The sequence below is a fragment of the Pinus tabuliformis genome, chromosome 6 (assembly GCF_031772625.1).
Source record: "Pinus tabuliformis cultivar Carrire ecotype Pingquan chromosome 6, CPIR1, whole genome shotgun sequence".
Classification (NCBI taxonomy): domain Eukaryota; kingdom Viridiplantae; phylum Streptophyta; class Pinopsida; order Pinales; family Pinaceae; genus Pinus; species Pinus tabuliformis.
This window is the reverse complement of record NC_142292.1, coordinates 1,676,083,938-1,676,109,297: the sequence shown is the minus strand read 5'-3', so window position 1 is coordinate 1,676,109,297 and position 25,360 is coordinate 1,676,083,938.

Sequence of the window (25,360 nt, the reverse complement as noted above, 5' to 3'; positions counted from 1 at the left end):
GTGAGGGGTATACTTCTTTGTTGCCATAATTTTCCTTTCCACTTTCTAACAAAGCCCTTTTTCTCTTTTTTCTTCCAATTGTTGTGGTGTTGCTCTAAAGAAGGTGTTGCTCTTTGTATCCTCATAATGTGTTATAATTTCCTCCGTGAAAATTGACCAAGTGACAAGTGCTTTATGAGAACACAACCCTTTATACCATAAAAATTGATCTTGTTCTAAATATGAAGATGCAATACATACCTTTTGTAATAGTGGTACGCCATGTAGATCAAAATATTTCTCCATCTGTAGTATCCAATTTACTAGTTCATTGCCATCAAACTTCCTCATATTGCCTTTTCTTGGTTTTAGGAGCTCGATCTTGAAATGCCTATAACTCTGTAATTTCATATCTCCAAGTTCTAAAATTTCTTCCTGTAATAGCCCTCTATATCCTCTTTCCAATTCCACCAGTCTGATAGAAATTGGATTCTCTAAGAAATATTTATGCGCAATCTCCCAAGATGACCTGATTATATACCTTTTCAGAAGAGTGAACTTGTATGAAGTGCTACCTATCACTGTTTTGACCTTTCAATCTAAAAAATATATACAAGAAACTAAAGTCTATCCTCTTTATATAACTTCTTACGAATTTCAATTTGACACTCAGAGAGACAGTTACGACAACCTATTTTAGCTTAAATTCTGGAGCCGGCAAAAACCCTAACTTCCTCAGATCATATCTTCGAAAATATAGTGAGACAAACTCTAAAATTTGGACCCAAGGTTCAACGTGATGTCGTCTCAAATGGTTTTTTTTTTACTTCTGAAATGTCACAGAAACAAAATTATAGTGAAAATGCCACGATGACCTATTGGACCAGCGAAACCCTAGAATCCAAAAGCTCTGATACCAAATGTAATGAAACCAGCTCAAAAAAATATAGAAAAGATAGATGAATGCCTTAGAAATCAACCTCTTCGAGGGGGCAACCTCCTTTACATTACACAAATGAACAATTCTTCGATGATACAAATGACAAGACCTCATTTCTATATATAGGAGTCTAAGGGGTCATATTATAATTAGAGACAACATAACAATAATAATGTAAGGGCACAATAATAACAATAGTGGGCTTCTATGGGGCACAATAATAATAATATGGGGACTACATGGGCACAACAATATAATAAGGGGGTTGTATTAATAACAATAAGGGGTTACACTAGTAGTATAGGGACCTAACAATGCCCCTCAAAAATCATGGTCCCTACCCTGTTCCTCAACCTTAGAATTGTTTCCCGGTCAGGGTTTTGCACATCGTCCTATAGGCCCATCGATCCGCTAGTACGCGCAGGTCCCAGTCAGTGCGTCTCACCTAGTGAAACCTGTTCAACACTTTGCACACCCTACTGAATGCTTCTCAGTGGATAATCCTTGGCGTGCTTCGCCTTTCTTGCTATTGTGTTTTGTTTTGATTCTCTATTCTGGGAGTGGTGTGCGCTTGTGCGAGCTGCATGTCATATGTCTGTACCCATCGAAAAAGGTGGGCGTGCAAGTTGTTTTGCCCCTAGTAACTGGCTCTCATCCTTAGCTGGGGTTTTCCAAATCGTAGGTGCATCATCCTCTTTCATCCATGCCAGTCCTCAAAACTTCTTTGATGTGTACCCCACCATCTTTCGATCATCGCATGCAATGCCCATTTCAGATCATCAAACCGTTGTTGTTTTGGTACTGCGCTTTCAAATTTGTTCATGAATTCATCCACCGTTGTCAACCCATCATATGTAGGTAGATCCCTTACCTCTGTTGTCACACAGCACAGTGATCTAACTATCATGTTGCAATTAAGCATTGTTACTTTGTGCAGCCGATTTTTCCAGCACTCTATTTCTTCGTCTGAATCCGAAGTGCAGGAGCTTTTGCGCTCCCACAAAATCCTACCATCTGCAGTCAGGTTTACCCAATCCTATTCTCACATGGTTATCTTGTAGATGCAATCGAGATCATCATCACTATCATCGTCACGCACTGGTTCAGTGTACCGCGCTCCTTCGGCTGGATCTAGCAATACTACTACGCATAGTGACTTTTTCTCAAAAATCATTTTGCACTTCTTCATATTTATGACTCCATTCATATCGGTGGCCCTGTGTATTCCTAGTAGCACGAGATAGGGATTTTTTTCATCGAAAATCTCTATCACTTGAAGATCCGCCAGCGCACTCGCACCCTTGATATCCATCGTTACCGCTTTTCAATCTTCCCATAGGCAAGATCTTCTATTGGTTCGCCATTCACAACTGAATAAGAGACCATTGTAGCACAGGTCTGCCCATGCATTCCCATTTTTGTTTTGGAAATACATTCACGTCCGATCCGAGATCCAGGATTACCTGATCCATTTCATTCTCACCGATTTGCGTAGTCAACCTCATTTCCCTTCCTGTGAGAAATGCATGCTTTCCAAGTTTCCGGACCACACGTGGTTCTCCTAACCCCACACACCTAGTGATAATTTCATGTAGTCAGTTTACTGCCTTGTTGTCACGTAGCATTTTCATGCATGTCTCCAAAAAGGTAGTGAGCATTGAAGGATCCATCCCTAGTTCTAGTTGATCCTTACTACCTGAAGTGGAGGCCTCCATGAAGCTCTTCTTAGCTTCCATGAATGTCTCCTTTGTGCGTTCTAAATCAAATTCGGGTTCCTTTGTAGGAGCCTTATGAACCCACGCACTTTCTTCGGATTGCTTACCTTTGTCATCGCTAGTGGTCATACCACTCCTAAGCACTATGTTTACATTCATGTCTTCTTCGCGCGGCTCAGACCTCGTATTTTGCAAATTCTGAGTCGGAGGAGGCTGGAGTACACCTTTTTTGCGTAGCCTCGCTATCAATGTAGGGAAGTCTTCTGTCTCATGATCAAACTGAGTACAATACAAACATGATTTCCTTGTCGGTTTTGTACAATCGCGGGCATAGTACCCTGACCCTCTACAATTGTAACAAATTACTTGTCTGTGACCCCTTCCTAGTCCCATTCCTCCTCGACCTCGTCCGTGCCCTTGAAACCCAACACGTGCCATTCTTGCATTTGGGTTGAGGGCTTGCATTTCAGTCTGCACCCTGTAGGTAGGAGTCTGATCCATCATTAGTTCATAGATTCTATAGGTGCGTTCATCATGGCTTACCGACCTACAAAAATTACAAAACAATTGGTTGGACGTCTGCGTATACTTCTGCAATAGATGACAATTATCCATAGTGTGTTTTCCTCCTATCTGACAGATCGTGCACCATAGTTTAGGCATCGTGCTTAGTTCTGCTTGTGCCTCAGGTCTTAATGGTATCGTTCCTCCTCTTGCCAAGTAATTCGTGAACACTGGACAGTGGTCCTTGTCATGCCCCTGGCCTTTGCATTTTAGGCACCATAACTCCTCACGCGCCTTTGGCCGAGGTGTCTTATCCCATTTCAAACTTTGCATCTCCAGACACAGATTTTGCAGTTGTGCATGGATTTGTTGGACTCACACACTAGGGTCTTGTATAGGGGTCTCATGAAATCTCATTGCCATCTCCAAAGCTTTGACCTGGGTGGAAAGCTTTTGTTGTGACAGCACCGTCCTTAAATGCGGTGTTAATGATGCTACAACCATGCGCGGTGTTGTCCGTCCATCAAAGTCATGTTGGCTTCGCGAATCATACTCTTCATTATTTGGTCCAAATCCCAAGGGTCTCGCCCGGGAGCATCGCGATCTCCTTAAACCCGATAATTGATTGTGTCTCTGAATTTGGCATGCTAAATTCCCTATTCAGCGCAGTTTGGATTTTTGTGATTCCTGCATTTGGATGGTCATTAGAATGCTTAATGTAACATGTTAAAGTGTGATCCTACAATGCCCTTACCAGCGTATCCTTCTTGATATTGTCATCCATGACTCCTTGTGCTTCCCATACTGCCCTTACCATGAACCAGAATTGGTTTGGATCTTCATTCCCTACTCCTTCGAATACTGACAGTTTGATCGCACTCGCCATACTGAACTGTGGTGGTGGCGGAGGTGGTATGGGTGGAGATGGAGGTGAGGAGGGTGAGACGGTGGCGGTTTAGGTAGAGGTGGTAAGCACAAAATTCGATGCCTTATCAGAATGATCGTGCTTCTCGGAGAAACTCTCGCGAGCTCTTCTTCACTTTCCCGCGAGGGTGAAATTAAGGGACTAGTTTCTAATTCTTCATTACCTTCGCTTATGTAGATCTTCCCACTTTGTGTAGTCCCAAACATTAATTTATTCGCATAACCTACTTTTCACACAATAGCATCTTAATCCAAGTGTTCAAATATTACTTACCTTGTGGTCCTTTGTGGAAGCGTTGCTCCACCTCACTGTAGCTAACAGTCGTATCTACTGCGAACTCAGTGATAAATCCTCCTATAATTTGATCGATCCAATGGTCCATAGCTCGCATGATCTTATCTCCTGACACTTCTAGTCTACACACTAATTCTGAAGTCTACACAATTGGTTTGTCGAGCCTACACCTTCCCTGACTGTCTGCTAGCTTTGCAATCCACTCATACAGCTTAGAAGGAAAGGATAAAAAGAAAATTTCATGGATTTATGTATATAAGTAGCGCTCCAACCACTGTTCCTTAGATAATCACGGATTCCTATTTTCCTTCTCTATGAACTCATGAATCTTCTTGTCTAACCACCCTTCAATTTCTTTCTTTGTTGGATTCCAATGACGTGACATCAAACATCCCTTATGCAGATCCTGGTCCCTGCAACGGAACCATTTGATGGCTTATGGGGGGCTTGACCCAGGTTCAGAGATGATTTAGCCAAACAAATCCTGGTACTACTAGCCCTTTCGGAAACAGTCCACGGAGCGCGAACTGAGGTCTCACCCGAAGTAGTATGGGAGGGTTCTAGAACTAGGTTTCCACACCCTACATATGTCTGATGGTTTTTCGGTGGTCCATGGTTTGACCATGTGCGAACGTCACTACGCGCATCTATCAATCCCTCATAGCCTAAGATGCTGACTTCGCGCAGCCTTGCTGGAGGCGCGATCCGTGTTATTACCCAAGTTCCTTACTATTAACCCGATATTATCTGATTACTTAACTTATCTGTATGAGCCCAATTATACTTAACAGTGTTCAGTATTCATATAAGTGCGCGCGATAAAGAAAACAACATATTTAAACAGGAAATAACACAAGAACAAATACACAAGATTTGGAATCAAACTTCTCTTTATTATTCTTCTTCCCTGATTACAGACTCAACTTCACCCTGTGCACTTAGCTGCAGGGGTCCGCGCACTCAGCTGTGGACTCTACTAGGCCTCTGCGCACTCAGCTGCAGAGCCTCTTCCTACTACTATGACCCAAGACACTTAAACCTTTCCTCTATGCTCGCTATCTTCTAGACTGCATTTGTTTTCATCTATCTCTAATTATCTTTACAACTTAGAGCCTCACTCTATTTATACAATCCCATGGTCTGCGACCATGGGTAGGCCAACAGTACATTACAAAACTTAGGGTGGACAACCCTATGACTCAACATACATTTCACACTCCATGCCCACAATTCGCATAGTCTTACAACATTATTTGACCAAAACTTGGGCTTTGAGCCCCAAAACATGCTATGGGGATTCCATGCACAACAGGGCCTGCATCCAAACTAGGGGTCGTAGGTCTCGAATTATTCTTTTTGTCCTCACCGATTCTTCCTCAATTGTGTCAACCTGGGCTTGGAGTACACCGATTTGTTCACTTATTTGCTGGATTTGAGCAGGGTATGTGCATGCCCTTGTGCTGGAAAATAGGGATTGAATTTTCTCTCTCAATGGGTAGACCTGGTGATTTTTCAGAGCTAGACTACCTGACCAGTCATGGACCTTGCCCATTAAAGCGTATCCAACAATGAGGGCTTTGGAAAAGGCTTGTTTCTTCGTCTCTAGCTCTCTAAACTTGCTTTCAACTAACTGTGCATGGATTTCTACAGGATTTGGCAGGGCAGACCAAACAGTTTCTAGCTTCCTCTTCATTTATGCATTGGTTGTTGATAGGCGCATGCACGTTGTTTGTATATGATCATAACAGTCGATCAAGGTGTAGGCAGACATGTCCATCGGTGCTTCTATGTTGGCCTCAGCGATGGTTGGCCATATGAATTGGAACCGTTGGGTAATATGATCCACTTAGGCTTGCAATCCCGTATTTTCCTCTTGCAGATGATCTCATTCTTCCATCACTGTGAGCAATTGCATCTTCTGCTGCTCATGTTCCTTAGCCAAGTGCTCATGCAGGCTCTCAACCTTATGGGCTGCTTGCTGAATAAAATAAAATAACTGAGCTAATGACCAGTGATGGAGCGTATCAACCCGCATTGTGTCTAGTTCCGGGAATTGTTGTTGTAAGGGTAGGCCGCTTGCAATGGACTTATCAGAGTGGGAGGTGGGTGAATGTTCTTACTGAGATGGTTGCTAGGATGGCTAAGTGGACTATGGTGTGGTTGGAGTGATTGTAGGGTTTAGGGGGACTGTGATCTTTATAGGGAGAATGGGTAGGTACAGGTCAATCCTTTCCCCCTACCAGCTAGTATCCAGGCGTCTCCCAGCTGGTGGGTTCAACTCAAGCATTGGTGTTGTACTCTCAGTGGGTGGCATCCGTATGGTTGAGGTGGCACCTTCTTTCTAACCAGCCTACTGAACCTTTGCTTCTGTAGAAGTCTGTCGATGGTCGAATGGGAAGATCTCGAACACAGTTACGAAGGTGGAAGCAGTTTGCAGGGATGACTCTCGCGATGGGTGTACTTCAGTGGATGTGGTGGCGGGGATCTCCTCGACTATGGCCATTGCGGGAATTGGATTTTTAACCTCAATAGTAAGGTCGACAACTGAAGCTCGGGTGTTAACTTTTGGCCTTTTGGCAGCCGCTTTTTGACTTGGGGGGTGTGGATAACTCGCTTATTTTGTGGCTTGGGTACCGGCATTAGGGAGGGATCCTAGGTTACGCCCACGGGAGGTGTGACTGAAAGAGGGGGCATTAAAATTGGGAACAACATTGTTGAACCTTGAAAATGCTCAGGATAGTCACCCTCACTTGGCTCAAAGCTTGAAATTTTCCTTCTTACCTCAGAAATTTTTTCTTCCATTTGGAGCTGCATCGGTTGGAGTACTTCATTTGCCACCCTCTTACTGCTGCTTTCTACCCCATCTCCATCTCATTTCAGTGGCATCAGAGCTCCAAACACCCTTTTGTTATTTCATAGGCCATTCCCGGCCAGGACTCCACTTCGCTACGTAGGGCCTCCTCTTTTAGGATAAATCTTTGTGGCCTTAATTTGAATGTGGTTGGGTTGACACACTGTGGTTTGGGATAAGTATGCGTGTGCGAGGCACTAAACTAGAGCTCCCCTGAGAACTCATCTAGGAGAGTCCTAGGTATTCTCTTTGTGGACTGAATGGTGTCCACCATCTATGCGTACTAGCTCTTGAAGGTTGTTTCATTGATCTCTTTTGTGTTGGGATCCCCCGATGCCCTCCATGGTTCATACCTAAGCGCAATTGGCTGGTCTTCTGTAATAGTTTCCATCTACCTTTTTGGTGGTGGCATCCACTTCCACAATTCCAACACCATTACAAAATACTCAAACACAAAGCTAGTGCTCCGCCAGTAGACATCCTCACACGCCTCAAAAATTTCGTTGAGCACGAAGGCCGACCAGTTGAGTATCTCTCCCTGGCAGCAGTGTTCTGTTATTAAAATGGTGTCCAGGGTGCACTCGTTTCTCATGAAGTGCCTCATTTTCTTGCCTGCAATAAGGTAGCAGGCGAACTGGATGTTATCTTTGTTGATTTTGTCCAGCTTCGCACCTTTCCCCCTTGCTTTGTCCCATAGCAGGTGTAGATGTTGTCTTTTGTCTATTTCTTCCCCCGCTTGGCCCCAGCCTGGAATGTTGTGCTAACTGCATTCCCCATGTCTACCAACCCAGTCAATCAATAGATATCTTCGGCATGGATAGGGTATTCTCTATCCAACCATAGCGAACCTCCATGCATCCTGCTTGCCAATAGCTTGGTGCACTGCATAGCGCCAATTGGGTGCCGAATACAAGCAAATTTCTCTTGTCGAACAGTGTGGAATTTTGTAGCCCTTTGAAGTATTCTCTGATTCTGGAGGCCCTGGTGCCATCCTCCCTTTGAAATTCTTCCGTGTATACTTCCCTTTTCATCGCTAGAAATTGGAACCCATCTGTGAAGTCATTGTCGATGAGATTGGACTGGTCATACTTCCCGTATATGATCCAAATGGATCCTAGAATGATCTCTATGTCTTCAAAACCTCTTAAAATCATGCCAAATATCAAAATAATTGCATATGAAGAACCCTTAGAATGGTAGAAACCCACTATTGGGAGGCCAAAAACATGTGAAAACAACGAAAAAAACATAGTATCAGAGGCAGAACAGTGAATGCATAGTAGCCATCAAATCTGGCCGATCAACAGTCCAGTTCTGATCGGTGAATCGTAATCAGCGATGGCAACCAGTAGATATCGGCATAGACCATATAACACTTGCGACAGTGACCGATGGAGTCAACTGGACCATTCGATCAAGCGCGCAGATCGACGGCCCACATTGCATCGCAGGATTGCTATCATAGATTACAAAGAGCGCTTGCAATGGCCTAGGGCATGAGCGATACGCGATTGCGATTAATCGCATCGTGATATCGCAATCGGAGAAACATTATGGAGCAGGGCCTATATACATGTATATGTGCAATCCGAAGAACCGGACCCAATGGTTTTATCAATATTATTTCATAAGATTTGAGATCCGTAGAAAAGCCATTTTTAATGCATTTTCACAGTTTTAACGTAATTCTAAAATACAAAGGGGAACCTTGGAGCAGGGCCAAAGTGACTTGCGATAGAGATTGAGGATGGACCTAATAGAGGAATAGATCGTATTTAAGGACTTTTGAAGTCTGAAATAAACTGTGTTTTGGCGGAATTTCACAATCATGAATGCATTTTCCTGTGTTAGCAGAAAATGACCATTTTTGGGATTCTGAAGGATTTCAAGGGCCCGAGGCACTCTTACGTTGCAGAATAGGTGGCCACCTCCCCTTTAGGCATTATGCCATGATTGTGTAATGCTAGAAGAGGGAGAGGACAGAGGCCGGGAGACAAAACGTTGAGAAGAAGAAACGAACATGTAGCCCAAATTGGCTTTAAAGCCACAGGCAGAGAGCAAATAGGGGCAAGCAGTGCAGAGATAGAGCTAAGATAGAGACAGAGAGTGATTAAGAGAGTCTATGTACTCATAGAAGGCTTGAGAGGTTCAAGAAAACTCTTATTGTTATATCTATTGTGTATTGAGTATCAAATTTAGCTCATACTGTTGTAAAACTCTGCTTGAAGACACAATAGAGAGGCCACCAATGAAGGGTGGACCAGGAGATCTAGCCCAGGAGTATTGGGCAAACTCCTCATTAAATTTTTTGGGTTATGTGTTGTCTATTATGTTTTGTTTACTACTTCATTTCCTATGTATTTTGCAATCTTATCGATCCATTTCATAAAATAACATAGACAAATCCATGCACATGAGTCTCTAATACCTTATTAATTGTCTTAGATCTCATTATCAGATCAAGTGGTATCAGAGCTTTAGGTTTACTAAGGTTAGACAAGCTTGTGTTGGATTGGTGAATGATAACTAGGTCAAAGCTCAAATTAGGAGAAGGAGAACTCGTTGAAGCTAACCCAGAAATTCGTAGAGTCTATCCTAGGAGGAAAATTGCAAAAGAAAATCCATTGGAATTAGACTCTTAGTTCATGGATAGTTTCATGACCATGAGAACCATGGTAGAAGGAATGTATCTAGAATTTAAGAAAGGTCAAAGTGAAGATTCTTCAACCTCCAAACAAGACTAAGGAATCGAGGAATCTCTTCTAGATGGCCATTCTGAAGGCAAAGGGAAAGGAAAAGAGGCTCCTCTATCCACACCTCCTGATAGCCCTGAAAATAAAAAGAAGAAAACATCTTTGATTAATTTATATGTTAAATTTGATTTGCCAATATATGATGGATAATTAAATGTAGAGAAGCTAGATAACTAGATTAGACAGATTGATGTGTATTGAAGGGTGCAGAGCATTGATTCAGATAGGAGAAAATTTAGCTGGCCAGCCTACACCTTAGAGGAACTTCCTTGGTATGGTGGTGTTGTGGTCACCAACAACCCCCCTCTTTGTTTGGTATTAGCAATAACACCAAGAAAATGGGGACCCTTAACAAAAATCCAAAAAAACATTTTATCAAAATCTTTGTATTTTAACTCCCTAAAGCTGTATCGCATCGCAAAGAGAGAGTGAAGCGTTTTCGTATGCGCATAAATAAGTTGCGAAGGAGCGACGCGAAATTCATCGCATCGCATATTTTGAAAAGCGCTCTTAAAATGAAAAATTAAGGAATCGCCGACGGCCGATATGCGACGTCACATATCGCAACATCGCATAAGCAGCACACAGTGATTGAATGATTAAACGCGATTTGCGATCTTGCGATCTGCGATCTTGCGATTTGCTATCTGCGATGAATTCGACCATCAATTCCTGTGATGACAAATATTGACATCGTAATCCTCGATACTGCGATGCGAATCGCAGAAATCACTCATCGCAAAATTTCCTCGACATAGTGTTCAAGGAAAACTGTCTGTAGATCAAAATTGGGCGCACGCCTTAAGAGAAATTAATGATTGTACGCCAAAGTATCCAAGAAGGATTGTGTTACGTTTTTCGAAGAGTCAAGTCATTATGAGTGTCATGATTATGCATTCATTAGAACTTAAAGCTTTCATGTCAATCTTTTCGTCATTACTCTTTTCCTTTGCGTGAACTGTAAGGCAGCAACTAATATAAATCAATGTGCAGGAAACATCTAAGGAAAAGGGGAAAGCGTCAATACTCGGAGAACAGAGAAGAGATGCCTTCGCAAACGGATGCCACATGCAGCAGGACCGCGGATTCCAGAGTATCACTCAACAGATACTGATGGAAATAGACTATCCAAGACTCAGAGTCAAAGGCGCACAAAAGCAGCATGTTTACAAAAAATCCTGAAGCTCAGACTGGGTAAAGCAAAAAGAAAAACGCTAAAGAGGGAAGACGATCCAGAAAAGCCTGGAACAAAGAACGGAAGCAATTTTCAGTACGGAAAATTGTGCAGAGAGCAAAGTCCCTAACTTATTGAGTCATTCGCACAGCCGGAAACCGAAATAGCAACAGCACAATCAGTTTGAAAGAAATTTGGGTTATACCAAGTATACACACAGCGAATACACCAAGCCAGAGGAAGATTTTCGAAAATATATTCTAGTTTGTCAGAAAGCGGTGCCAGCTCTTGTTATTTCTATTTTCATCGCTCGAACGAAAGGAGAAGACAACCAGCCGACTCTTCCCAGGCGAACGTTGCATTGCTTACAGCACTAAGGAGCAAATACAGAAACAGTTAGAAATTAGATTCAATTTTTAGAAATAAATTTGCTTTAGTAGAAGGCGGTCATTTGAAGCCGTGTCCTAAATTTATGTAATTAAGATTAATTAGTTAGTAGTATTTAACCGTTCTCATGCCATTTGGAGAAGGGTCCGGAAATTTGTCAAAAAACTTGTCCTCAGAACATGCACTTTTGCACCCTCCGAGGGGGTTTTTGATGAATGGATGGATCGAAATTTATCAATGTTTGCATTTAATGTCTGCTACTGATGTTGCACTTCTGTACTCTTTGTAGATGTTAGAACAAGTAGAGATAAATCGTTATTGCTTGAAGCTTATGAGTGAAATCAATCATAAATGGTACTTTTATCTCTTGACCAATTTCTGCTTATATTCTTAGAGTGATATGCAGTTTTAGTTGTTTATATGTTAATGTATGAATGTGTGGGTTACCATTTGGCACTTCTGTACGGTGGAGTCATTTATTTGTGCTTGACATATGAATAACTTATTATGCGATATGTTGTTCACAACTGTTTTGCCTAACTTTTTATGCAGAGTGGTTTATCTTAATTGATTTCTATTCTTATGATAGCTGAATGATCTTTATTACCAGTTATTGTTCGAAATCTTTTTAGATCGCATAATAGAAGAAATACACCCCGGGTTAGCGTAGATTAGATGTGTTGTTTCTTATTAGATTACAATAGCATAGAGTCAGTTTAGAAGTTTGAATTAAATTAGCTTAAAATACTCCTAGATCAGCATCATCCAACTCTACACACACACACACCCCTTAGATTGGGAAACTGGTCCCATTATCCCCAGTCGGACCCGCTATACCAAATGGATAAGGAGCTGCCAACCAAGGTCCGGACAGGGTGGGTATCCCCCTTGTTGTCGACCCGATTTTCGGGGCTTCAACATAATTGGCGCTAGAAGGAGGGCACGAACTATGAATGGCACCTAAATCAAAATCTAAATACCATTCTGAGAGTAAATCGCCCTCATCAACTCCCCCGACTTCCCCAGTACGTTTAAATCTAGAGTCAGAAGTCGCTCGAGTATCAACCGCTGCTACATACCCTAATATTTCAGACCATCTTATCATTGAACCCCCTGAAATTCAAACTCTGATTCGTAAACTCCAGGGATTCTCTATTTTTACTCAGAGGTCTGATAAATCTCAAAGCAGCGTGACTTCGCAGTACAATCCTGCTCATCCCCTGACCAGATTAAAAAGTGAAAAATTTGGCATCCAGCCAACTGAATTCCCACTCCCCACCAGGAAAAGAGCAAGGAAAACACCACCAGAGTCTGACAGTGAGACTCTTTCATCCACGTCGTCCATCTCAACTCCATCACCGCGAAGTTAGCCACCCACGTCTTCATTCCAAACCACTCATCCATCTTCCACAGCCCCTCCTCTTCAATCATCATAGATCATAATATCTTCATCTTCCCAGCATCAGGGATCATCCTCTGCACTTTCATTCACTAGCAGCTCAACGATGGCCCAGTCTCCATGGAACAATCCTGGGGCGGTTCTAATGCCTCCACCCCTGAGCCCAATACCGGCCCATCCTGAGAAATGGCTATCCAAATTCAATCCAGAAACAGGCATGCTAGCTGAAGAGCATATCAATAATTTCATGCTTTCTGTTAATCTCAACGGAGTTACCAACAAGGATGCTGTCGTCCGGCTTTTTCCCTACACAATGCAAGGGACAGCCGGGTCATGGTACTTTTCATTACCTTCCGGGTCTATCACAAGTTGGGACATTTTTCAAAGTCAATTCCTTACCAAGTTTGGGGATGACAGATCAACGGCGACGTTGATCAATGACCTATCCAATCTTAAAGCCGAGGCTAGAGAACCCATCAAAGATTTTAATTTACGGTTCAATAAAATCCTCAACAAAATTCCCACTGCTTCCCAGCCCAGCGAAGAAGTGAGATGTGAATGGTATATTACAGCCTTACCATCAAACTTGGCAATCTTCGTCGATAGGGAAAATAAGACAACCTTAGTTGAAAACTTGATAGAGGCGATAGCAGTGGAGAAACGCGTAGTAGCCCTGGAAAAAAGATCTGCGATAGAGGAACGCAAATCTAAGAAAGTCTCCTACAAGGAAGACCCCAAGAAGAAACAAATGAAAGATCCTTTCGATTTGGAAGGATTACAAAAAGTGTTAAAAACCATGTCCAATGAGATGATTGACATAAAAAAACAAGTAGCAGAAACTTCTTCAAAAAAGCCCTACAGAGCTTTTAAAAGAAATCCTTCAATGGATGTGAAACCACCCAACGCTATCTCAAACGTCGAATCCAAAGAAGAGGAAGAAGAAGAGAATACCACTGAAGGGCAGACCGATGACGAAGAAGTTGTGGAACTACAAGGAATGTGGGATTTCATCCTCCCACAAGAAGAAGATCAAGAAGCATTTCCGGTTAGCACACGAAGCAAAAACCAACTTGATCCTCCCCAAACTACGCCTAAGCAGAAGGGCGCAAGCCCTGCAGCAAAAGATAAAGTCGCAACAAAGAAAACAACCGCTAAAGCGACTCAATATAGCCCAGTCCAATCAAATCAAACACCTCCATCAAGAACACTCATTGTGTCAGATGAAATGGAGTATAACATTATCGATGACTTGAAGAAGACTAGGGCTAATATCACTCTTTACGAGTTGAGCAAATTGAAACATCAACAGAAGATAATGATGAAAGAATTACATGCCGTGCCTACTACATCTTTACCTACAGCTGTAGCTTCCCACAACATGGGAATACCTCCAACCAACACGATCAATAAGATTGACCCAAATGATATCGCCTTGATTGGAGGAAGATCAAGGTCTCACACTCCCCCTTTTCTTCTCACTTATGAAATTTTCAATAAAAACATGCACAATTGTTTGGTAGATTCTGGTGCTTCAACGAATATTTTACCCAGATCAATATGTGCCAAGTTGAATGTTCAACCACAAAAATCCGCGGTGCGCATAGTTCAGCTTGATCGATCTCAAGTCGAAGTGATTGGTGAACTTAATCAAGTGACCATAAGATTGTCGTCTAACCCGAAGGTATGTCAGGTTATTGACATTCTAGTAGCTGATATCCCTGAATTCTATGGTTTAATTCTTAGCAGGGATTGGTCCAAAAAACTCCATGGATACTTCTCAACCGACTGGTCGCACATGTGGTTACCCTACAATGGTAAACCGAATCAAATAAAGGTTGAACGAGAGTTACACCAAAAGTACATAGTGACGGAATTGGAGGGAGAAAATGAAGCAATAGCATACAACAGCAGTATCATAGGCAATTACTCGGTAGATTCTTTCCTCGGAAATTTCAATGCTCATATTTCACCTTACTTAGAAAATTCAGTTTTGTCCCAAGTCAAAATTTTTTCCCAAACTGATTATTCAAAGTGTGTTAATTTTTTAGATAACCCTGTAAATACATCTTTGTTTTGGAAATTATATTTTGATGGCTCTAAATCTAATGAGGGAGCCGGAACAGGATGCGTTCTGATTAGCCTAGACGGAAATAAGACCATTCTTACGTGCAGACTTGAATTCGATTGCACAAACAATACAGCGGAATACGAGGCCTTGGTGCAAGGCCTATACAAAGCAATCGGGTTGAATGTTAAGTACCTGCAAGTTTTCGGAGACTCTGAGATCATCGTCAAACAGGTACGTAACACCATACATTGCCTATCAGGTCATTTGAAACACTATCAATCTTTAGTACAAGATCTGACTGCACATTTCATAGCATTCAATATTTCGTCAATCCCAAGACTTCAAAATGCGAGCGCAAACCTATTAGCTAACGTAGCCTCTAGACTCATTCCCTCCGAATATTTTAGTCCAGATAGATTCCCAATAGAATTAATCTTTAGACCATCCATCCCTGACAACATTACAAACTGGAGAGTATTCAATGACGATCCTGACATTGTAAATTTCCTCACTTCTGAAGGATCCTACTCAAATCAAATAATTGACGAAGACCATCATGATCACCAAATACAACAAAATAGCACTGATAATGCTATACCTAAATCGGTGGTTAAGTTAGAAGACTTATATGACTTGAAAAGTCGGTTTAAAAGGTCTACCAATTCTAAACTCTACAGTTCGACTCTGAACTACGAATTAGTAAACCTAGGAACCGATGAGAAACCACAAAACGTTAATCTAGGCCACGGCCTAGCCCCTGAAGAAAAATTAGCGTATATCCGTCTTTTGAGGCAATACAAAAATGTTTTTGCCTGGAATTACGATGAGCTGAAGACATACGACACTTCTATCATTCAACACACTATCCCTATGATTGACAATGAAAAACCTGTCCAGCAGAAACTTAGAAAAATCCACCCCAATTTAGAAAATCAGATAAAAACTAAGCTAAATAAGTTGTTGAGAGCCAGGATAATTTTCCCCGTCAGACATTCCAAATGGGTATCCAATATGGTACCCGTTAGAAAGAAAAACGGAGATATTAGAATCTGTATCGATTTCCGGAATCTCAACAAAGCCTGTCAAAAAGACAATTTTCCCCTCCCACCTATGGAGCAGATATTACAGGCAGTAGCAGGCTCAGAATTAATGTCTTTTTTGGATGGATTTTCAGGATACAATCAAGTGCTGGTACATCCCGATGATCAGTTAAAAACCACATTCCGAACTAAATGGGGCACATATGCATATCGGAAGATGCCATTTGGTCTGATCAATGCCAGCGCTACCTTTTAGAGAGCCATGGACATCGCATTTAAAGGATTAGTCAATAAATCTATAGTGATTTACCTGGATGATATAACAGTGTACTCCAAGAAGCGAAGCGACCATCTCAAAGACTTGAAACAAAACTTTCAACAATGTTTAAGGTATGGGATTTCACTTAACCCAAAGAAATCTTTTTTCGCATTAAGTGAAGGAAAATTGCTAGGATTCATAGTGTCAAAATCTGGTATTCACATTGAACCTGACAGAATCAAAGAAATTTCTGAAATATCCATGCCTCATAACAAAAAAGCCATGCAATCTTTCCTTGGTCAAATCAATTTTGTGAAGAGATTTGTCCCAGACTTCTCATGTATTGTTTCTCATTTGCAAAATATGATTAAAAAGAATTCAAATTTTTAAATGGGGTCAAGATGAGCATGAAGCATTCAACTTGATCAAACAAGCCATCATTAACGCTCCATCTTTAGCGACCCTGAATTTTTCGGAATCTTTTATCTTATACACATTTGCCTCAGAGAAATCTTATGCCGCGATTCTAACTCAAGCAAATCAAGAGAAGGCGGAAGCTCCAATCGCATTCTTTAGCTCGAACTTACAAGGTGCTGAACTCAACTATTCAGACGTGGAGAAACAGGCATATGCTGTTTTCAAAGCGATCAAGTATTTCAGACCTTTCTTACTTAAAGCCCATACCAAAGTCATAGTACCATTTCCAGCGGTAAGAAACCTTCTGATACAGAAGGATGTGGGCGAAAAAAGAGCAAATTGGATCACCGCTTTACAAGAATACGATCTTGAGATCAAACCAGCAAACATTGTAAGAGGTCAAGGCTTCTGCAAGATGTTGACTGGAGCATCGCAAATCCCTGAGAACTCATCTGAAGAGGTACATACGTATGAGGTAAGCCTAAACGACGCAGAATCATTATATGCTGACACCATTTATTATCTTAAGAACGGGTATGCTCCATCACACCTGGACCACACCAAGAAAAGAGCTCTGAGATTGAAAGCTAAACAATACCAGCTCATAAATGATGTTCTGTTTAAAAGGAATTATGATTCTGTGCTTCTTAGGTGTCTTGAGAAAACTGAAGCCGAAAAGGTTTTGCAGGAACTCCACGATGGACCAGCAGGCGGACACTATGCTGGAGACGCTACTGCACATAAAATCTTACGTGCAGGATATTATTGGCCCACACTGTTCAAAGACTCACACAGTTACGTGAGGAAATGCCAAGTCTGCCAGACTGCTGCAGGGAAACAAAAGAAACCGTCCATGCCACTACAGCCGGTTAACATCGAGCAACCATTCAGTCAATGGGGCTTGGACATAATAGGTGAGATCGTTCCTCACTCTTCTAAGCAGCATAGGTACATCCTCACGGCAACAGATTATTTTACTAAATGGGTAGAAGCAGTTCCTCTCAAGACAGCTAATTCTGAAAACATTATTGAATTCGTAGATCAATTTATAATCACTAGGTTTGGATTGCCAATCGCCCTAATGTTTGATAATGCTTCATACTTTTCTGGAAATACAATGACTGAGTTTGCACTTAAAAGAGGGTTCAAACTGAAATATTCGGCTAACTACTATCCGCAAGGTAATGGATTGGCTGAATCAACAAACAAAAACCTAATCAGGATTATTAAAAGAACAGTCGACCAAAACCAAAAGAATTGGCACAAAGCGTTGGTAAATGCTTTATGGGCAGATAGAATAACGAAGAAAGCTTCAATCGACACTTCTCCCTTTAATTTAGTTTATGGGAAAGAAGTGGTTCTTCCAACTCACTTAGTCATTCCCTCTTTGTCTTTAGTACAACACATCGATGAGGTATCTACCTCCTCCATACATCTAAGACAAATGGAAATAATAAAATTAGAAGAACAACGAGAACAAGCTAAGAAAAACCATGCCCATCATCAAGCGCTGATAAAATCCTCTTTTGACTCAAGCATAATGACCAGAAAAAACTTTCAGATGGGAGATTTAGTTTTGAAATGGGATAAGGCTCATGAAGAAAAGGGCAAACATACGAAATTTCAGAAGCTGTGGCTTGGTCCTTTTCAGATTGTAGAAGTCATAGGCCCATCGACGTTTGTGTTGCAGGATTTGGTAGGTAGAAGAGATTCTTTGCCTGTTAATGGACAGATTCTTAAAATGTATTTTCCATAGAAGATCACTCTTCTATTTTTGTAGGATAGTTTTAGTTTTTATTTTGTTTTTCTCTTTCTTATAAATAAAACCAGTTGTAGATGGTCACTAAAAAGGTTCATGAAAAAGACACCAATTCTCTATCAGATTTTGAGCTTTTCGCTTGTACAAGTAGCAAAACTTTTCGAAAAATCTGATTTTTATTATTGACAGGTAGAGTTAACTTTAGCCTAGACATGATGCTAGTTTCAACTTAAAAAACTTTGATGAAAGCAACCTTTGGTAAGAAATTGTTTTATATCAGCACAATGAAAGGTATCAATAATAAAATAAATATTCTCTGTAAAGCTGCTGTTTTCAAACTCTATTATTGTCGTCCAGAGCTTTCTTAAGGAAAAACAATGACTTCCTCCCTGCTAAAGGAAATCGCAGCATTCAGAAGAACAATCCGAGAAAACACTATATCTCGAAGAATAAGAGGTCTCATCACGAGCCGGCTTATCATGATCACAGATATTATAATTTGCTGACTTTGCCAATACTGTCTACCAAAACAGGGCAACGACTCAAGATTGTTGCAATCAAAAGACAAGGGGTCTCATCACGAGCCAGCTTGTTCAGCAAAAGTGTAAATCAAGTGAATGACTGTGTCATAATTTGGCCACCAAACCAAGACATTGTTCTTTAGAGAATAAAAAAGGAAAAAGTGTCAAAAAGGGTTTTTCTTTGAAATGTTGTAAATAACCTCAAGCAGGATAAAGGATCATTGCTGGATAACAGGTAACCCTGTCGAGGCTATGGACGCTTGTGGGCAGCAGAGGCTCTACCTACAACAAATGAGCATATTTTAAAAGCCAGTACGCAGAGAAGACCTTATTTTATCTTTAAAAAAGACCGAGTAATGTCTGGTGTGAATACAAGAACTAAGCCTGAGGAAGCAAACAATTGGAATATGAAAAGGTTGAGACAAAGTATCATTGATAGGATAAGGAGTAATGTACTCTATCTGTCCATAACAAAATTTAGACATATGAAAATTTTTCTGTTTCGGAAGTAGAAATTCAATAGAAAAGCAGAGATAACTGGTTCTTCACAGTGAATCGCCATTGTTGTGGTCACCAAAAACCCCCCTCTTTGTTTGGTATTAGCAATAACACCAAGCAAATGGGGACCCTTAACAAAAATCCAAAAAAACATTTTATCAAAATCTTTGTATTTTAACTCCCTAAAGCTGTATCGCATCGCAAAGAGAGAGTGAAGCGTTTTCGTATGCGCATAAATAAGCTGCGAAGGAGCGACGCGAAACTCATCGCATCGCATATTTTGAAAAGTGCTCTTAAAATGAAAAATTAAGGAATCGCCGACGGCCGATATGCGATGTCGCATATCGCAACATCGCATAAGCAGCACACAGTGATTGAATGATTAAACGCGATTTGCGATCTTGCGATCTGCGATTTTGCGATCTTGCGATTTGTGATCTGCGATGAATGCGACCATCAATTCCTGTGATGACACATCTTGACATCGCAATCCTCGATACTGCGATGCGAATCGCAGAAATCACTAATCGCAAAATTTCCTCGACATAGTGTTCAAGGAAAACTGTCTATAGATCAAAATTGGGCGCGCACCTTAAGAGAAATTAATGATTGTACGCCAAAGTATCCAAGAAGGATTGTGTTGCGTTTTTCGAAGAGTCAAGTCATTATGAGTGTCATGATTATGCATTCATTAGAACTTAAAGCTTTCATGTCAATCTTTTCGTCATTACTCTTTTCCTTTGCGTGAACTGTAAGGCAGCAACTAATATAAATCAATGTGCAGGAAACATCTAAGGAAAAGGGGAAAGCGTCAATACTCGGAGAACAGAGAAGAGATGCCTTCGCAAATGGATGCCGCATGCAGCAGGACCGCGGATTCCAGAGTATCACTCAACAGATACTGATGGAAATAGACTATCCAAGACTCAGAGTCAAAGGCGCACAAAAGCAGCATGTTTACAAAAAATCCTGAAGCTCAGACTAGGTAAAGCAAAAAGAAAAACGCTAAAGAGGGAAGACGATCCAGAAAAGCCTGGAACAAAGAACAGAAGCAATTTTCAATACGGAAAATGGTTCAGAGAGAAAAGTCCCTAACTTATTGAGTCATTCGCACGGCCAGAAACCGAAATAGCAACAGCACAATCAGTTTGAAAGAAATTTGGGTTATACCAAGTATACACACAGCGAATACACCAAGCCAGAGGAAGATTTTCGAAAATATCTTCTAGTTTGTTAGAAAGCGGTGCCAGCTCTTGTTATTTCTATTTTCATCGCTCAAACGAAAGGAGAATACAACCAGCCGACTCTTCCCAGGCGAACGTTGCATTGCTTACAGCACTAAGGAGCAAATACAGAAACGGTTAGAAATTAGATTCAATTTTTAGAAATAAATTTGCTTTAGTAGAAGGGCGGTCATTTGAAGCCGTGTCCTAAATTTATGTAATTAAGATTAATTAGTTAGTAGTATTTAACCCTTCTCATGGCATTTGGAGAAGGGTCCGGAAATTTGTCAAAAAACTTGTCCTCAGAACATGCACTTTTGCACCCTCGGAGGGGGTTTTTGATGAATGGATGGATCGAGATTTATCAATGTTTGCATTTAATGTCTGCTACTAATGTTGCACTTCTGTACTCTTAGTAGATGTTAGAACAAGTAGAGATAAATCGTTATTGCTTGAAGCTTATGAGTGAAATCAGTCATAAATGGTACTTTTATCTCTTGACCAATTTCTGCTTATATTCTTAGAGTGATATGCAGTTTTAGTTGTTTATATGTTAATGTATGAATGTGTGGGTTACCATTTGGCACTTCTGTACGGTGGAGTCATTTATTTGTGCTTGACATATGAATAACTTATTATGCGATATGTTGTTCACAACTGTTTTGCCTAACTTTTTATGCAGAGTGGTTTATCTTAATTGATTTCTATTCTTATGATAGCTGAATGATCTTTATTACCAGTTATTGTTCGAAATCTTTTTAGATCGCATAATAGAAGAAATACACCCCGGGTTAGCGTAGATTAGATGTGTTGTTTCTTATTAGATTACAATAGCATAGAGTCAGTTTAGAAGTTTGAATTAAATTAGCTTAAAATACTCCTAGATCAGCATCATCCAACTCTACACACACACACACCCCTTAGATTGGGAAACTGGTCCCATTATCCCCAGTCGGACCCGCTATACCAAATGGATAAGGAGCTGCCAACCAAGGTCCGGACCGGGTGGGTATCCCCCTTGTTGTCGACCCGATTTTCGGGGCTTCAACAGGTGGGAAGGCAAGACACAAGCTGACTTGAAGAAGCATGGTAAAATTCTTTCTGTTTGGAGTGAATTTGTTTCTGCAATTAAAAAAAAATTCTATCCACTAGCTTATATGCAGCAAGCTATGATGAGTTGGCAAACTCTTCACCAATTAAAGGGGCAAAGTGTACAAAGCTACACCCAAGAATTTAGAAAAAGAGCTTTGATTCTAGGAATTTCTTTAGACTCACCTGAAACTTTGCTGAAGTATATAGGTCGTTTACATAGTTATTTGAGGCACACCATTCTCATGTTTAACCCTACTAGCATAGATGAGGTATCTATTCAGGCTACCCATCTAGAGGCTAGAGGTAAGAATGTGAACCCAGAGATTAGGGGATCACCAAAGCCCACTGCAAATAAGAACAAGGAAAAGAGAAAGCAGAAATGGAAAGAGGGGAAGGCAAATGATGTACAGAAGACCAAACCTTCATGCACTCACTGTAAGAAGGATGGACATGATGATGAACATTGCTGGTCTTTGCATCTGGATCTAAAACCCAAGAAGTTTGATGGCAAGAAGACGAAGGCTATTGTACAGAAAGATTTGGGGTCAGACTCAAGTGATGAAACAAGAATCGTAGCCACAGGTATAAAAGGTAAAAATTCTGAAGCATCTACTAGTAATTCTGCCCAAACTATTGATAATGAAGAAAATGAGAGGAAAAGACATGAGATTTTTCATATTAGAGTTATTCCAAGCATCAAAAGATTGATACTTTGTTTGATAGTGGCTCACAAGTAAACTTAATTTCTGAAGCAATTGTAAAGAAGCTGGGATTACTAACCACACCTCACAAGAAGCCATATCCATTAGGTTTGGTATGTGATAAAGCAAAGCTACAAGTGACTAGACAATGTAAACTTAGATTTTCTTTTGGGTCAGCGTTTGTAGATGAGGTTAAGTTAGATACCGTTCCCTTGGATATATGTGGAATTGTTTTAGGAAGTCCTTACTTGTATGATAGAAAAGACATTTTCTATAGAGCTGAACATAAGTATCAACTCGTTAAAGATGGAATCGAATATATTGTAAGAGCTTATAAACTCAAGAATAATTATACTCTCATAAACTCAGGGTAGATGAAAAGAATTGTAAATTCATGCAAGCAATTTTTACTGATGGCTGTAAAGGAAAATAAACATGATAAAACTAATGTATTTGAAGGTTGTGATGCTAAACAGCAAGCTGATTTAGAAAAAGTTGTTTCAGAATATGATATCCTATTTCAAGAACCTAAAGGTCTACCACCCAAAAGGGAAATTGTACATGATATTAATTTGCAGCAAGATGCTCCATTGCCTAACATCGGAATGTACAGGTTATCTGCTTTAGAGAATGCAGAGATCAAGAAGCAGGTACAAGATATGCTCGAGAAAGGGTTCATAAAACCAAGCACATCACCATGCGGATCTCAAATTGTGTTGGTGAGGAAGAAAGATGGTTCGTGGAGGATATGCATTGATTACCGAGCACTGAATAAAATAACGATCAAGAATCGTTATTCCCTTCCTCGCATTGATGATCTATTGGATCAGTTGAAAGAAATTTTTTACTTTTCCAAGTTGGACTTGCATAGTGGTTACCATTAGGTCAGAGTAGCAGAGCAAGATGTACGGAAGACTGCTTTCAAAACAAAGCAAGGACTGTATGAATGGCAAGTTATGCCTTTTGGCTTGACTAATGCTCCTGCCACTTTCATGAGAGTTATGAATGATGTACTTAGGCCTTTTATTGATGCTTTTGTAATTGTATATTTGGATGAAATTCTTGTTTTCAGTAAAACATGGAAGAAAATTTGAAGCATGTAAAGCAAACTCTAGATGTTTTGAAAAAAGAAAAACTCTATGTTAAATTATCAAAGTGTGAGTTTGGTAAAACATCTTTAAATTATTTGGGTCATAATGTAGGGGGTGGTGAATTGAAGATAGATCCCTCTAAGGTTGAAGCCATTGTAAACTAGCCTAAACCCAAATCTGCTACAGAAGTAGAAGCTTGTTGGCATTATGAGACAAGTGTTGTCCTTGATGGCAACTCACACTGATGACAATTCATAGTGCAGAAGGATAGCAGCAAGGAATTGATGATCAGACTACAAGTATGAAGAGAAAATATATACACGCTGGTTCACTATATACCAAGTCGCGTATACAAGTAGGTTCACTATATACCAAGTCGCTTATACGCAGGTTCGCTATATACCAAGTCGCGTGTACACGCAGGTTGGCTTCAGTAAAAGAGCGTGTATGTGGAAAACTTATCCTTGGTCCGTGACGGTTAGTCCTTGGAAGTTGTGCCTATGGTTTTGGACCATGGTGTCTCGACAGACGTGTCGATCCCTAGTTTTGAAGTTGATGGTATTATGTTACTATGGTTTTGGCCCGTGGTATTGTGAAGGGCCTAAGGCTATATAAGTAGAAGATCATTAGGCAAAGGGAATGTATTGTGTGTTTGACGAAGTGAGAAGATCTGGTATTACTGTTTATCTGTTCGGGACGCTTGGCAAGGGTCGGATCTGACAGCGAAGGCATAAGTAATTATTTCTAGATCTGCACACGGGTTGCCTTTGGAGAAAGCGCGTATACACGCTGTTTTGATACAGTGAAGTAGCGTATGCATAATAAGATTTGATATTTCAGGTTGTTGTTGATTCAGGTGGTTGTTGCAGAGTTCTGGGCTCTGGTTTGGGTTCTGTGTTCTTGATGATAGGGTTTCAGTGATTCAGTATTGGGTTGTTTAATGAATTATGATGCAAGTATAAGTTGATGATTGTATTGCAGTAATGTTTGTTTTGTACTCTTGGATCCAGTCTGAAAATTGATGAAATGTGGTCCCTGAAGGAAAGAAGGTTGTAGGGTCAGTACCTACGTACTAGTGAATGGATCGGCTAGTACAAGAGCTAAGGGGGTTGTAGCTCCCTTCCAGAAGTAGTTGGAAAACGAGAGAAGGTTGTAGCCCTCTGCAGGTTGTAGCCTGCGTACTGGTAAAGGACTGCACCAGTACATTGTAAAAGAAGTTTCTTATTAAAGAAGAAAGAGACGAATTGCAACAGGTGGTTTTCACCCACATTGGGTTTCCACCTTATATCATGGTGTTCATGTGTGTGGCTCTTGTGTGATGTTCTGTTCTTTTATACTGCACCTGTTTACTGTTAATATGCTTAATAATGTTCTGATGCATTTACTGAAGATTAAGCTAACTGAATTATAAGATCTCTAGATATACACTAGTTGCATTAGACACAGTAGCGTGTACACGCGGGTTCACTTAATTGAAGTAGCGTATATGTTTCTGAGTATGAAAGTTGGAAAGGTTTTACTGATCTTGTTATAGAAATTTTTGTGCCTCGCATCACGGAGCATGGAATGTCAATAATTACAGGGATCCTCAGTCCCTAAACATGTTGTTCTTACCCCTAAAAGAATAAGGTCATCAAACAACAACACTTCCAATCAGTTCTCCACCTGAAAACACTTCAAAACAGGCTAATTTTGGATCATGTCAGCTGCTCCACTGAGCATCTGCGCTGGAATGCAACTGCTCCTCCTTGTACCTACGCTGGAAGTCAA